Here is a 14,116-nt window from a genome sequence, read left to right as displayed (position 1 = left end):
TACTCTGGACCTTCAGTCGTTGCCACCTCAGGTACAGTCTTCGAGTCATAGATTGTTAAAGTCCTCCAGCACGGAGACAGGGTTCATGTCGAACAAAATGTCTATCCATGCTAACCCCATTTCCCTGCACTTGGCCCGTATCCTTCTAAATCTTTCCTATCCATGAATTTATCCAAATGCCTTTTAAATGTTGTTAATGTGCCCATTTCAAACACTCCCACTGGCAGCACATTCCATAAGCATACCACCCTTTGGGTAAAAATGTTGCACTTCTATTCATTCCCCTCTCAGCCTAAACCGATGTCCTCTAGTCCTTGGCTCCCCATCACTGGGGAAACAGTTGAGTGCATTCACCCTATCTATACCTCTCATGATCTTATTCACTTCTATAAGATCCCTTCTCAGTGTCCTATGTTTGAAAGAATTTTGCAGTGATGTTCTGTATCGGTCTGTTTCAGGAACACTGGATCTCAGCAAGTCTGGCAGCATCTGTGCAGAGAAAGTAGTTTCTCCATCAGTTTCTGTTTTGTTTCAGATTTCCAGCATTTGCAAATCTCAACTGCTGGTGAGAATCAGCAATCTGACATTTTAGGTCCAGTGACACAACTCCAGTTTCTCAAGCAATTTTTATTTTTGTAGGATACCTTGAAATTCAGATTTTTCCAGACCATTTCAAAGTGTTGATGAATTAGGTTTCAAGTAGGCTGAGAGATTAGCTGCCCCACTGCCAACCAAGGACTCCATGGTATCTTCTTGAATTCCCTTTTACATTGCAGGACCATGCCTCTGTGGTGAGAAATGAACTGTGAAGCCTCTCAAAGCCATCACATAAATCAACACTTTTCTCCACCCTTCCACTGGACAGACACAAACAGGTCTGAACAAGATAAAAACAATGACTGCAGATGTTGGAAACCAGATTCTGGATTAGTGGTGCTGGAAGAGCACAGCAGTTCAGGCAGCATCCAAGGAGCAGTAAAATCGATGTTTCAGGCAAAAGCCCTTCATCAGGAATAAAGGCAGTGAGCCTGAAGCCTGGAGAGATAAGATAGAGGTGGGTGGGGGTGGGGAGAAGGTAGCATAGAGTACAATAGGTGAGTGGGGGAGGGGATGAAGGTGATAGGTCGGGGGCAGGGGGAGGGTGGAGTGGATAGGTGGAAAAGGACAGGTAGGACAAGTCAGGACAAGTCATGGGGACAGTGCTGAGCTGGAATTTTGGAACTGGGGTGAGGTGGGTGAAGGGGAAATGAGGAAACTGTTGAAGTCCACATTGATGCCCTGGGGTTGAAGTGTTCCGAGACAGAAGATGAGGCGTTCTTCCTCAGTCATACTGGATTTGAAACATTTCAGCTGTGGCCAAACCTACTGAGTTTCTCCATCATTCTCAGTATTTTTTGTGGAATTTGATGCTGCAGAGGGCTGTTGAGGCTGGGTCATTCAGTACATACAAGGGTCAGATGGACAGATTTAATGAGGAAGGAAATCAAAGGTTATGGAGTTAAGGCTGGAAAGTAGCCTAAAGAATGATCTGATTAAATGGTAAAGAAAAGGAAAGGTGATATCTGACAAACTTCATTGAGTTCTTTGTGGAAGCGACAAAGAAGATTGATGAATGCTGAGTGGGGGATGTTGGTCAAAATATATTTCCATAAGGTCTTTGACAATGTCCCTCATGGCTGGCTGATATAGAAGGAGAAGTCAGATGGGATCTATAGTGAGCTGGTAAGATGGATACAGAACTGGCTTGGTCATAGAAGACTGAAAATAGCATGGAAGAGTGTTTTTCTAACTGGAGATCTGCATCCAGTGGTCTTGTGCAGCGATCTATGCTGAGTCACTATATATGAGTAATTTAGAGGAGAATGTAGGTGATCTGAGCTTGCAGAGTCATAATCATAATAACCCAGTATTTGGACTGCATTCTGATCAATGGCACCTTGATCCAAAACCCATGTGGTGGTGAATATAAAAAAGATCCCATGTCCAATATTAATACCTCATTCAACATCAAAATGATTAGACGAGCTGTTCACATTGCTGTTTATGGTAGCCTGCTCTGTACAGACTGACTGCCTTATGTTCCACCTTGCAACATTGAATACAATTCTGAAATACTTCATGACCTGTAAGAAGCTTTGAGATGTCATTAAAGGCATAATGTAAATACCAGTCTTTTCATTTGAGGCATTCAATAGGTTATTCAGGAGCTTGACAGGGTCAGTATACCATGTTATCACTTGTGATGGCGACTAGGGGTTATAAATATAAGACAGTCACTAATATATCCAATTGCCGGCTTCCTCTTTGCTGACTATAAGATGCAGTAGCAGAATGATGTCATACACCAATCGAGTTTCCTCCACCATGTAATTGTGGCTGATATATTTCTCAGTCCCCATTCTCTTGCCTTCTCCATGTAACCCTGGTCCCTTTACTAATCGAGAAGCTATCGATTGGGGGGGGGGGGGGGGGGCGGTGGGGGTTTCAAAGATCCACCACATCACAATTCTTTTCCTCGCATGAAAAGTGAGAATATTAAGAAATTTTTTTCCCATGATCTTCTAATGCAAATAAATTGGGGAGGGCCAGGAGAAGAGAGATAGGGTCCGTCTTAATTTCAATCCCAAAGAACCTCTCTGTTCCTCCTGCCACATCACTTCAATATCTGCCTGGGCAAGACCACAGACAATAAGTGAGAGTATTTTACACGGAGGAAGATATTCCCACATTAAATTTCGTGAGATGCTCTGGGGCCAAATGGGCCCTGTGCAGAATCTTTACCTGCATGGCATGGGTCCTGTTACAGATTGAAATATTGCTCACATTTTCACAAATGTCCTCCCATGTGTCCATAGGCACTTTAAATTCATTAAAGAAATATTCAATGAACTTATTGTCCTTAAGTATAAAGGGATCCATTCACCAGTGCCAAGAGCCTGTAACATTGCCCTTAACCTCAATCTCTAAATATACTGCAGCGTGGTCCGAAATAATATTATTTCCAATTATACAAGATATTAGTGAATCCAAGGACAATGCCGGGGTGAGGAAAACATCAATCTTGGTATGACACTTGTGCGGATTAGAAAAAGATGTAAAGTCCCTACTCATAGGGTGGAAATACCACCAGACACCCACCAATCCCAATTCTGCAGATAAGACTGCTCGTTGCTTAGATTGTAAAGAAGGTATCAAGGGCACTCTCAGCATTCAGTCCACTGTGGGATGTATAAGGCAATTAAATTCTCCCCCTATAATAATCTGCCATAGCACAAAAGCCATCCGTTTGAAAGCGCATTGATCAAATATTTAACGGGATGCTCCGGGTGACAATAGACGTTCAAAATACCATACTCTTCTCCATGTGAGGCTTTAAAAATGACAAACTACCCATACTCATCTTTAATCTGATCTAGCAACTTAAATGGATGATTCTTCCTCATAAGTATGGCCTGTCCGCTACTCCTACTATTGAAGGAGGAGTAATACATTCAATCAAACCCACACTGCTGCAACTTCAGATGTTCCTTATCACCAAGGTGAGTTTCCTGTAAAAGGGGAATGTCCACCCTCTCCTTTCTCAGACTGGAAAGCACCTTTTTTCTCTTCACTGGAGAATGGCTCTCTCCAGGTACACAATTTGCCATGACTCTCTGTAACAACATTTGAACTCCAGAAAGGAAGAATTCAACATACCAGTTGCTGAGCATAAACAAAAAAAAACCATGAAGCCTAAAGAATACATAAACTAAAACTACTACAAGTAACATACTAGTAACTACGTGTACAAAAAAACCAACAAACTAAACCAAACATTTGGCACTTAGTAAGGGGTCTACACCCTGCCCAATAGGGGACAGTTACATATCCCAAAAACATAACTCCTTCCAGCTTTAGCTTCATCCCAGACTCAAGCCAAGAAAGAAAAAAAAGTAATATGAACAGGGAAATTAAAAGTAGGCACACTGCCCATCCTCAAACAGACTTTAACACCCATTGATATCAGAAAAAAATTCAACAACACTTTCTTTCAGAAAAGGAGAGAAATGAAGAAAAGAGACACTATTATCCACATCCTTTAAGTCATCCAGTCTATTTTAAAGTGTCCAAAACGTTTTTCACTTTTTATGATATCAAGTCAGCCCCATCACAAATGAAGCTGAAAAATGTGTTGCTGGAAAAGTGCATCAGGTCAGGCAGCATCCAAGGAGCAGGAAAATCTAAGTGAGGACTGCAGATGCTGGAGATCAGTAAGTGAGGACTGCAGATGCTGGAGATCAATGAAGAAGGGTTTCCTGAAGAAGGGCTTATGCCCGAAAATGTGTTGCTGGAAAAGCGCAGCAGGTCAGGCAGCATCCAAAGGGCAGGAAAATCAACGTTTCGGGCATAAGCCCTTCTTCAGGAAGCCCTTCTTCACTGATCTCCAGCATGTGCAGTCCTCACTTACTGATCTCCAGTATCTGCAGTCCTCACTTAGATTTTACTGCTCCTTTGATGCTGCCTGACCTGATGCACTTTTCCAGCAACACATTTTTCAGCTCTGATCTCCAGCATCTGCAGTCCTCACTTTCTCCATCATGAATGAAACAAAGCACCTCCAAATACCTCAAGGAATATTGGATGTCAAGGTCTCTAAATGAATAAGAAGTACCTTGATCCTCTAAGTCGGTGTTTTAATGAGCGACTAATTCCACCAGAGAAATGATGAAATTGAAATATGTAATTTTTTGTGCAATTTCCTTTTCCAGCCATGGAAGGCCCAAAGAGGAAACTGACACTGAAGAAACATTCCAGAATTTTATAAAGCCAATGTTGGCACATTCAGAAAATGATGGGTTGCAATTGCTTGAAATCATATCCACAGCTTACATCACACACAAAATACAAATGAAATAATCAAGGCAAACATTCTGGCCTCAGTAAATGGAATATTCATGAATGTGCATCCAAATATATTGACTATAGATTTCCGTGAACTTACATTGCAGAATTTCGAAAAAAAAGTATTCTATTTCTGCAATATTTTACAAATGTGCACATCTTAAGCAGATACATTTCAATGAGTAAGAAAAATTCCAAGGTATAGATCAACAACTAAAATTTAGCTCAAAAATTTAAAGTTGGTGTCAAACACAAAGAAAAGCATGTAATTCTGGAAAGACAGATGACAGGTCAGAAGATTGGTCAATATATTTTTAAAAAGCAAAAAACGACCAAAAGACAAATGAGAAATCACTCTGTGGGAGAAAGCGAACCAGAAATATCAAAACCAGAAAGTAAGTAGTTCTTTAAATATTTAGAACAGAAAGGTTAAAGTGAGTGTTAGTTCTGTAGAAAGTGAGGATGAAGAATTAATAATGGAAAATAAGGAACTGACAAATAAATAGAACAGATATTTTCCATTTGTCTTCGTGTTCTGAGATATAAGTAACACTCCAGAAGCAGTGAAAAATCAGAATGGAAGAGAGGGAGGAACTCAGGACACTTTTGATCACTTAAGGGGCAGAGCGATGAGGGAGAAGGAAAGAGAGGGAGAGTGTCCAATTTCCAGACTTTCACCGACAGTTTCAATGAAAGGATCTTTCCCGTCTTCAATCCGGCATCTAAGAATGGTGGAAAGAACAATTTGCAAGTTTTAAGGTCACTCACAGGTCATGTAATTTCACACCATCTTTGTTTCTCCTGTCAGCTATAAACTGATGGAGATTTGTCTTTGTTAGCATGAAATGAATACTTTATCTGTTTTGTAATAGAGAAATATTGATTGACAACACACTGATCAATGCTGTTGGGAGAGTAAAGCACAAACTGAATAAAAACCAAAAGAACTGTGGAAGCTGTAAATCAAACTCAAAAATTGAAGTTGCTGGAAAAGCTCAGCAGGTCTGGTAGCATTTGTGAAGATAAATCAAAATTAATATTTTGGGAAAGTTGCTGCCAGACCTGCTGTGTTTTTCTACCAACTTCTGTGTTTGTTTATGAAATGTGATGGTTTGTGTGCAAAGCCAGCTCTGAGAGGGACCTCAAAAAGTTACAAGTAATGGGAGCATAGGCACTTGTGTGTCATTGTCAAATGATTGGGCTACTTGTTATCATACTCTCTCCACCTGGAGCTTACATGAATCCTGTTTAAGAAAATCAAGGCACAAACTCAAGAGTGCAACTGATTGCAGACCAGGAGAAATACTTGCTTTTGATAAGTAGGATGATAAAATAACAGATTAACTTGGGAAAGGAATCTAAATAATTAAAACTTGGACAAATTCAATTTAATGCACAATAAGAGACAGGGGAAGATGTGAACATCATGGGGTGGGCCTAAATGTGTTGCCCATTGTCATAATCTTTGGGAAGACGGAAGAAAGTAGTGTTTTTGACCTCCTAGAATGCTTGGCATGTAGGGATACGCACAGTGTTGGTTACAAGATTTTGATGCAGTCACACTGAAGAAATGCCATTGTCGTTCAAAATCAGGATGGAACTTGTTTTCGAGGGTAACTTGTAGGTTCTTTAACACCTGCTGCCCTTGCATTTCTAGGCGGCAGAGGTCACAGTTTAGACAGTGCTATCAATTAAGATTACCAAGGAGAACCTGCAATTATATATTTTTTTCCATGCAGTTCAATTCCTTCCATATGTAAAAGTCATAGATTCATACAGAATGTAAACAGGTCCTTTAACCCAATTCATCCATGCCAACTATAAATCTCAGTCTGACCTAGTCTCATTTGCCAATATTTGTCCCTCAAAACACTTCCTATTCATACAAACACCCAGACGATTTTAAATGTCATAATTGTACCTGCCCCAGAACTTCCTCAGGCAGTTTGTTCCAAGCATGAACTGCCCTTTGTATGTTATCCCTCAGGTTATTTTATGATCTTTCCACTCTCACTTTAAACCTCCCCATTCTAATTTTGGCCTCCCCATATGAGGAAGAAAACATTGATTAATGACCCTATCCATGCCACTCATAATTTTATAAACCTCTAGTTCTCCAGCTCCAGACTGAAAAACAAATCACTGATTCAAGGCGGTCACAGACATTTGTGAATAATCTTCCCTGCCAAGCTCTGTGAGTTTCCTTCCTCATCAGAGATCAGGGGCGTCATTCGAATCTCCTCAAAGTGAAAGGTCTTGTTTGTAGACTTCATGGTTTTCTGCAGGGATGATTTTGCCTCACTAACTTGACTGCGTTTTTTGAGGAGGTGACAAAGATGATTGTTGAGGGAAAAGTGGTTGAAATTATTGACATTACAGACTTCTGCAAAGCGTTTGACAAGGGCCCTCATGACAGACTGATGCAAAAGGTGAAGTCACATGATATTAGGGATGAACTGCCAAGGTTTTACAGAAGTGGTTTGATCACAGGAGACAGAGGAGAGTGGTGGAAGGATGCTTTTCAGAATGGAATGTTGTGCTATGTAGTTCCAGAGGGATCAGTGCTGGGACCTCTGCTGTTTGTAGCCTACATAAATGATTTGTTGGAAAATGTGGCTAGCATAATTAGAACACTTGCTGACGTAAAAAAAGATTGGTGCATTTGCAAATAGTGAGAAGGACTTTCAGAAGATATAGCAGAATATAGATCAGATGAAGGCATGGGCAAAAAAATGGCAGATGTAGTTTAATTTGGACAAATGTGAGGTGATGCATTTTTGAAGGCAAACACAGGTAGAAACAGTGGTGACAGAACCTTAGGAGGATTGATATGCAGAGGGATTTGGGTGTGCAGGTCCACAGGTCATTGAAGGTGGCAGCACAGATAGATAAGGTAGTAAAAAAGGCCAATGTCATGCTTGGCCTCATTGAAAAGGGCATAGAGTATAAGGATAGAAACATTGTGCTGCAGCTCTATGGAACTTTAGTTAAGCTACACTTGCAATTTTAAGCCACACTTGCACCACACTACTACAAGGATACCAAGGCTTTTCTCAGGGTAGAGAAAAAGATGTTTACCAAGATGTTGCCTGCTATGAGAAATTTTAGCTGAAAACAAAAGTTGGATGGACTGTGTTTGATTTCACTGAAATGCAAGAGGTTGAAGGGCAACACGAGAGAAGTTTATAAGATTGCGAATGGCATAGATAGAGTGGAAAGCGTTAGGCCTTTTTCCCAGTGTTAGGCGGGTAAATAGTCGGGGACACAGGTTCAAGGTGTTGGTGAGATGAGCTGAAGGAATAAAAGAGATGTGTGAGGCAGGTTTTGCACTCAAAGAGTTGAGTGCCTGCAACGCACTGCCAGAAGAGATGGTGGATGCAGATACAATAGCAGCATTCAACAAACACCTGAGTGAATACTTGAAAACGAAGGGATCAGAAGGATATGGATCCTGCAAATGAAGACAGTTTTAATATGGAAGGGCCAAATGGAACTGCGCAAGCTTGGAGGACAGAAAGGCCTGTTCCTGCGCTGTATTGCTCTTTGTTCTATTACACACAACGTCCGTCACCCTCGAGCCCCAGTTCGGTTCCATGAACTAATCCCCTTTCTCTGCCCCAGAATCGCACGTTTTCCGGCAAGGAGGGTTTAAAACAAAACCCGTCTGCAAACCCAAGCTACTCATTCTGCAGGATTTACAGCCTCAACACTGAGTTTCCGAAACCACCCGCTCAAGTCATCACTTAAATTCTACAAAACCAGGCAGGAGAGATCCCAAGTTAGGGCAGGTCCGCGCAAGCGCATACTATCTTACAGCACAGTAGTTTCACACTGGATACTTAGCTCGCTATTGGAAGCCGTATGTTCGTGAGGGGTTACAACACGTTTGTTCTGCTGTTATATCGATAAGTATTTTGGAATTAATTGAGTAGCGGAGTCCCACACGTAGCAAGGACTATTAGTGGAGTCGTCTCACTCCTAATGGCAATTATAGCCGGAAGAGTACCTTCAATCAGATGTTAGTTCGGTGATGCCCAGGAGGTGAGATGCTTTCAGGGACTTTTACTGTGAGGAACTACCAAGATCACATTCCCATCGATGTTCCAGAACATGCATTTTATTTCTGCTCCTACGTGAAGAAAGAAGGAATCCTTGGGACACAGGCCACAGCCCTTTTGTTAATCCCGACAGGCTGTCATTAGTCCAGCATGGTCTTTTGTTATTGCTATTCCTAATTGCCCTCAGAACATTCTGTGAACTCATTTTTTGGTCCATTTTCTGCATTCCATTTTGATTGTAGTATTTCCAAGTGATTTGTACACCACCACAGGCAGTTAACACTCAAGCACTTCGCTATGACTCCGGAGAAACTTGGAGGTCAGATTAGAATTGCAGGTTTCCCTCCTAAAAAGAACAACATCTTTTTAAAAACATTTTATTTACTTTTGAACTATGGATCAAAATTGGAACATATTGCATTGAACTGTAGCCAGAAAATGGCCACAGTTTATAAAGAAATGACTTTTGCTGAATTTGCGTGTAGTTTGCAAAGCAAGAGCATTGAATGGGTGGTATGGTATTACTGTGTGGGAAGATTGAAGCCAGATAATTTATCTCTATTTGTTTGCTTTCAGGAAAATTCTTCACAGTGACAATGTTTTGACAATAGCGAGTTTTTCAATTGACCAAAAGGAGTGAATTGGAGACAGAGCAAATGAGAAACAGTCTTTATTTTATGGACACTAGTTTTTCCATGTTAAAGAGAATGAAGAACTTAACTTCTGCAGGGAAATAATCTAGCGAGCTCTGTCTCCCTCACACATCTACATTTGAAATGTACCAGCAAATCCAGCTTCTTTATAAAAGCTATTTGTGGGATGGAGGCATTGCTGGCTGGACAGTGTGTTGCCCTTGAAGTGACTTTTTAATGATTGGTCTATCTGAATGGCTTGCCCGGCCATTTCAGAGGGTAGTTGAGAGTTAACCACTCTGGAGTTAGATGAAGACCAGACCAGGTGAGGACAGCAGTTTCCTTGCCTGAAGGATATAAATGAATCAAATGGGATTTCCTAAAAATAGGTTCATGGTAGTTTTTTTGCTTTTTTGCTTTTATATATATATTCAAATTCCATTACACTCGAAACTGGATCCACAGAACATTGTCTGAATTTCTGGATTAATATTCTCACATTTATACCTCTGGGCCATTGCTCCTCACTCTTATGTTAGTCATTCTCATCTACCCATTTCCATGAAACTACTTCTAGCATTTCCTGACTGAAGGAACAAAAACAAAACCTTCCAGAGTAGGGTCAGCAGCTATTCTAAATCAGTGACTGAAGATTGAAGAATTGGGAAAACTGTTGTATTTTTTCTGAAAAGATTGAGGGAAGCTGGAAGACATGAAAATGAAATGGCCAATCGAAGCCAATCTTGACACTATCAAACTGTACCATCACAGTTTTTAACTCCTAAAGTTCATAATTTTCATCTGTATCTATCTGTGTACTCCTCTGTGTACTTAAGGAGAGACAGTCATCGAGTTTAATGTGAAGAAAATTCATCTGTAATATTTTATTTTTCTTTTTGTTAAAATATACAAACCTGAGAGTGTATCTGGAAAAAGAAATGAAGAATTGTGGTTCTGGAAATCAGAAACAAAAGCAGAAATTGCTGGGAAAACTCAGCAGGTCTGGCAGCATCTGTGGAGAGAAATCAGGGTTAATGCTTCAGTCTGCTGACTTTTGTTACTGGACTTGAAACATTAACAGTGTATCGTCAGTGTGTTTTAACAATTCACAGAGCAATAAGCTGACAACTAGTTATTTGTCATGGTAGTGTAGGGATAAATGTCAGAATCAAGAAGTCTGGTCATCACCACCTTATCAAGAGCAACTAGGCACAGTCATTAAATGATTGCCAGACAGTAATTTCACAAATGAATAAAAAAAAGAAAGAAATGAGAATGCTGTCACGCTACCTTGAATTGTGTCAGTGCTTTTTTTACATCAATGTAAAAGTGTAGCTATGGCTTTTATGTCATCCAGATGACAACTTTGATAGTCCAATATGTTTTCTGTATTGCACCCCACTCATTATTAGCTGCTAAGAGTGTCCATTCTTAGCTGTTTATTTGATTTTGGCCTCACAGTGAGGAATCACTGAAATGACTACACAATGATATCAACAAGTTTCATGCCACCATCAGACTTACCATAGTCTACTCTTTAGAATCAGTTTCATTCTTGGACACAGGCAGATCCATCCAGGATGAACACCTCAGTACCTCACTCTACTGCATAAATCACCTCATGAAGCTGCATTTCTCTAGTTTCCAGCACAAGCACTGCATATAACAGGATTTACTCAGTTGATGAAGAATGCGATGTAAAGATGCTAATCGATGCCCTCTTAAGAATGGGGTGCAATGCTCAATTCCTTGATCACCAGTTCCAACATGCCACAGTGAAAAACAGCATTGACCTCCTCAGAAGACATACACAGGTCAAAGCCAATAGGTAACTTCTGTCACCTTGTACTTCCCTGGAGCAGAGCAATTACATCATATTCCTTGCAGCCTTCAAAATGTCAATAAATATACTGCCAAGGTCATCCCTATGCACCCACCTCTCGCTTTCAAACAACCACCAAACCTTAAACAGAACAGTGTTCAGAGCAAGCTACCCAGGACAGCATCGAGCACAACACCACACAACCCTACCATGGCAACCTCTGCAAGACATGCCATACCATCCACATGAATACAACTGTCACACATGGGAACACCACCAACCACATACATGGCAGATATTCATGTGACTCGGCCAACATTGTCTACCTCATACGTTGTAGTGAGGGATGCCCTGAGGCATGTCATTTATGCTTGAGAGATCATGCAGACACTATGACAATGAATGAATGGACACACTCAATAATTACCAGACAGGAATGTTCCCTAAGAATTGGGAAACACTTCAGCGGTCAAGGACATTCAGCCTCTGATCTTCAGTTAAGCATCTTCCAAGGTGGCCTTTGTGATTCATACCAAGACAGAATCAAAAATCAGAAGCTAATAGTCAAGTTCTGTACCCATGAAGACAGCTACAATCGTGATCTTGGGTTTATGTTGCATTACATGTAACTTCACCTTACTGTTCTCCATTCCTAAAAACTTCCTTACTGTCCTGTTTTGACACCACCACTTTGATAACTTGTCATAGTCTCTCTACCTTATTATAGTTTTCACAGTTTAACTACTTGTCACTTTGGTGAGATGCTTGACATGTGACTCTTACACCCATCATATTATTCTAGCCATTTGGTTTGTCACCAACAACACCTTTTCATTACTTTTTTTTGCAATTGTCTCTCTTTGTCAATTAATCAGATTATAGGTCATCCCTGCCCTTGCTGGTCAATCGTCTACACTCTACATGCACTATTTGTGCTACATTTTGAGCTCTCTTCCTATAAATTCTGTGTTTGTCCAAAAGCTTGTGATTGCAAATAAAACTGTTGGACAATAATCTGGTATTGCGCGCCCAGAGATCCAAGTGGCTCTGGAGAATAAGGAGTTGAAGGAACCTAGAATGTAGAACATCACAGTGCAGTACAGGCTCTTTACCCCTCAATGTTGTGTTGACCTGTGGAACCAATCTGAAGCCTATCTATCTCACACTGTTCCATTGTCATCCATATTTTTATCCAATGACCATTTAAATTCACTGAAAGTTGGTGAGTCTACTACTGTTGCAGTCAGTGCATTCCACACCTCTACTACTATCTGACGAAAGAAACAGCCTCTGACAACTGTCCTACATTTGGCACCCCTCAATTTAAAGCTATATCCCCCTCATGCTAGCCATCGCCATCCAAGGAAAAAGGCTCTTATTATTCACCCTATCTAACCCTCTGATTAGCTTATATGTTTCAATTAAGTCACCTCTCAACTTTCTTCTCTCCAACCAAAACAGCCTCAAGTCCCTCAGCCTTTCCTCATAAGACCTTCCCTCCATACCAGGCAGCATCCCAGTAAATCTCCTCTGAACCATTTTCGATGCTTCTACGGCCTTCCTGTAATGCAGTAACTGTACACAATACTCCAAGTGTGGCCGCACCAGAGTTTTGTGCAGCCGCAGCATGACCCAGTGGCTCTGAAACTCAACCAATCTACTAATAAAAGCTAATACACCATGTGCCTTCTTAACAACCCTATTGACTTGGATGACTGCTTTCAGGGATCTCTGCACATGAGCATCAAGATCTCTCTCTCTGCTTAGCTTTACTAACAAGACTCTTATCGTTAGCTCCATATACTTTCTTCCTGTTGGTCCTTCCAAAGTGAATCATCTCACACTTTTCTGTAATAATATCCATTTGCTACCTCTCAGCCCAGCTCTGCAGCTTATCTATGTCCCTCTGCAACCTACAACATCCTTCAGCACTATCCACAATTACACCAACCTTAGTGTCATCCGTCAATCCGCAAACTCCACACAGACAATCACCCGAGACTGGAGTCAAACCCGGGCTACTGGCGCGGTGAAGCAGCAGTGCTAACCAATGAGCCACAATGCCAACCCATACTACATCCACAGAATATAGGTTATGCATCTGGGTCTAACACTGGATTTCACCAGAGAGGTTGCCACCGGCCATGAGGTAGTCTGCAGCAGAGTGTATGGCACAGTGGTTCACAGGCATCACCCCCCATGTCCCTCTCTTTCTGTCTATATCTCCCACCCCATCCGGGTTGGACACACCATATGTACATTCACCCTCCTAGCCTGGAGTCAATTCACCTTCCACATTTTAAAACTGTTCCTCTTTCAAAGTTACAACATTTATCTCTTCCTCCTAAATATGTCAACAGAAAAAAGATGAGTTTACAATCAGATACAGGTATGAATAAATGTCTGGTGAACATACAGACACAAAGAGGAGGAGTGACTCGGACATTCTCACGGTGATAGGCTGTGACTGACAGGAACCACAAAGGTCAGTATTTGGGCCCCAGCCATCCACAAAATACATCAGTGAATAGAAGCTGGGGGCCAAATGTAATCTTTACAGATTTGTGGGGAGGACAATACTCATGGGGAAGGTGTGCTATGAGGAAGATGTAAAACAGCTTCTGGAGGAATTGTCAGGCTTCATGAATGGGCAAAAACATCCCAGATGGAACATAATGCGGAGAAATGTGAAACCATGTGGAGAAACAGATTTGCAAGGTATT

The sequence above is a fragment of the Chiloscyllium punctatum genome, chromosome 30 (assembly GCF_047496795.1).
Source record: "Chiloscyllium punctatum isolate Juve2018m chromosome 30, sChiPun1.3, whole genome shotgun sequence".
Classification (NCBI taxonomy): domain Eukaryota; kingdom Metazoa; phylum Chordata; class Chondrichthyes; order Orectolobiformes; family Hemiscylliidae; genus Chiloscyllium; species Chiloscyllium punctatum.
Note: the sequence above shows the minus strand (reverse complement) of the source record.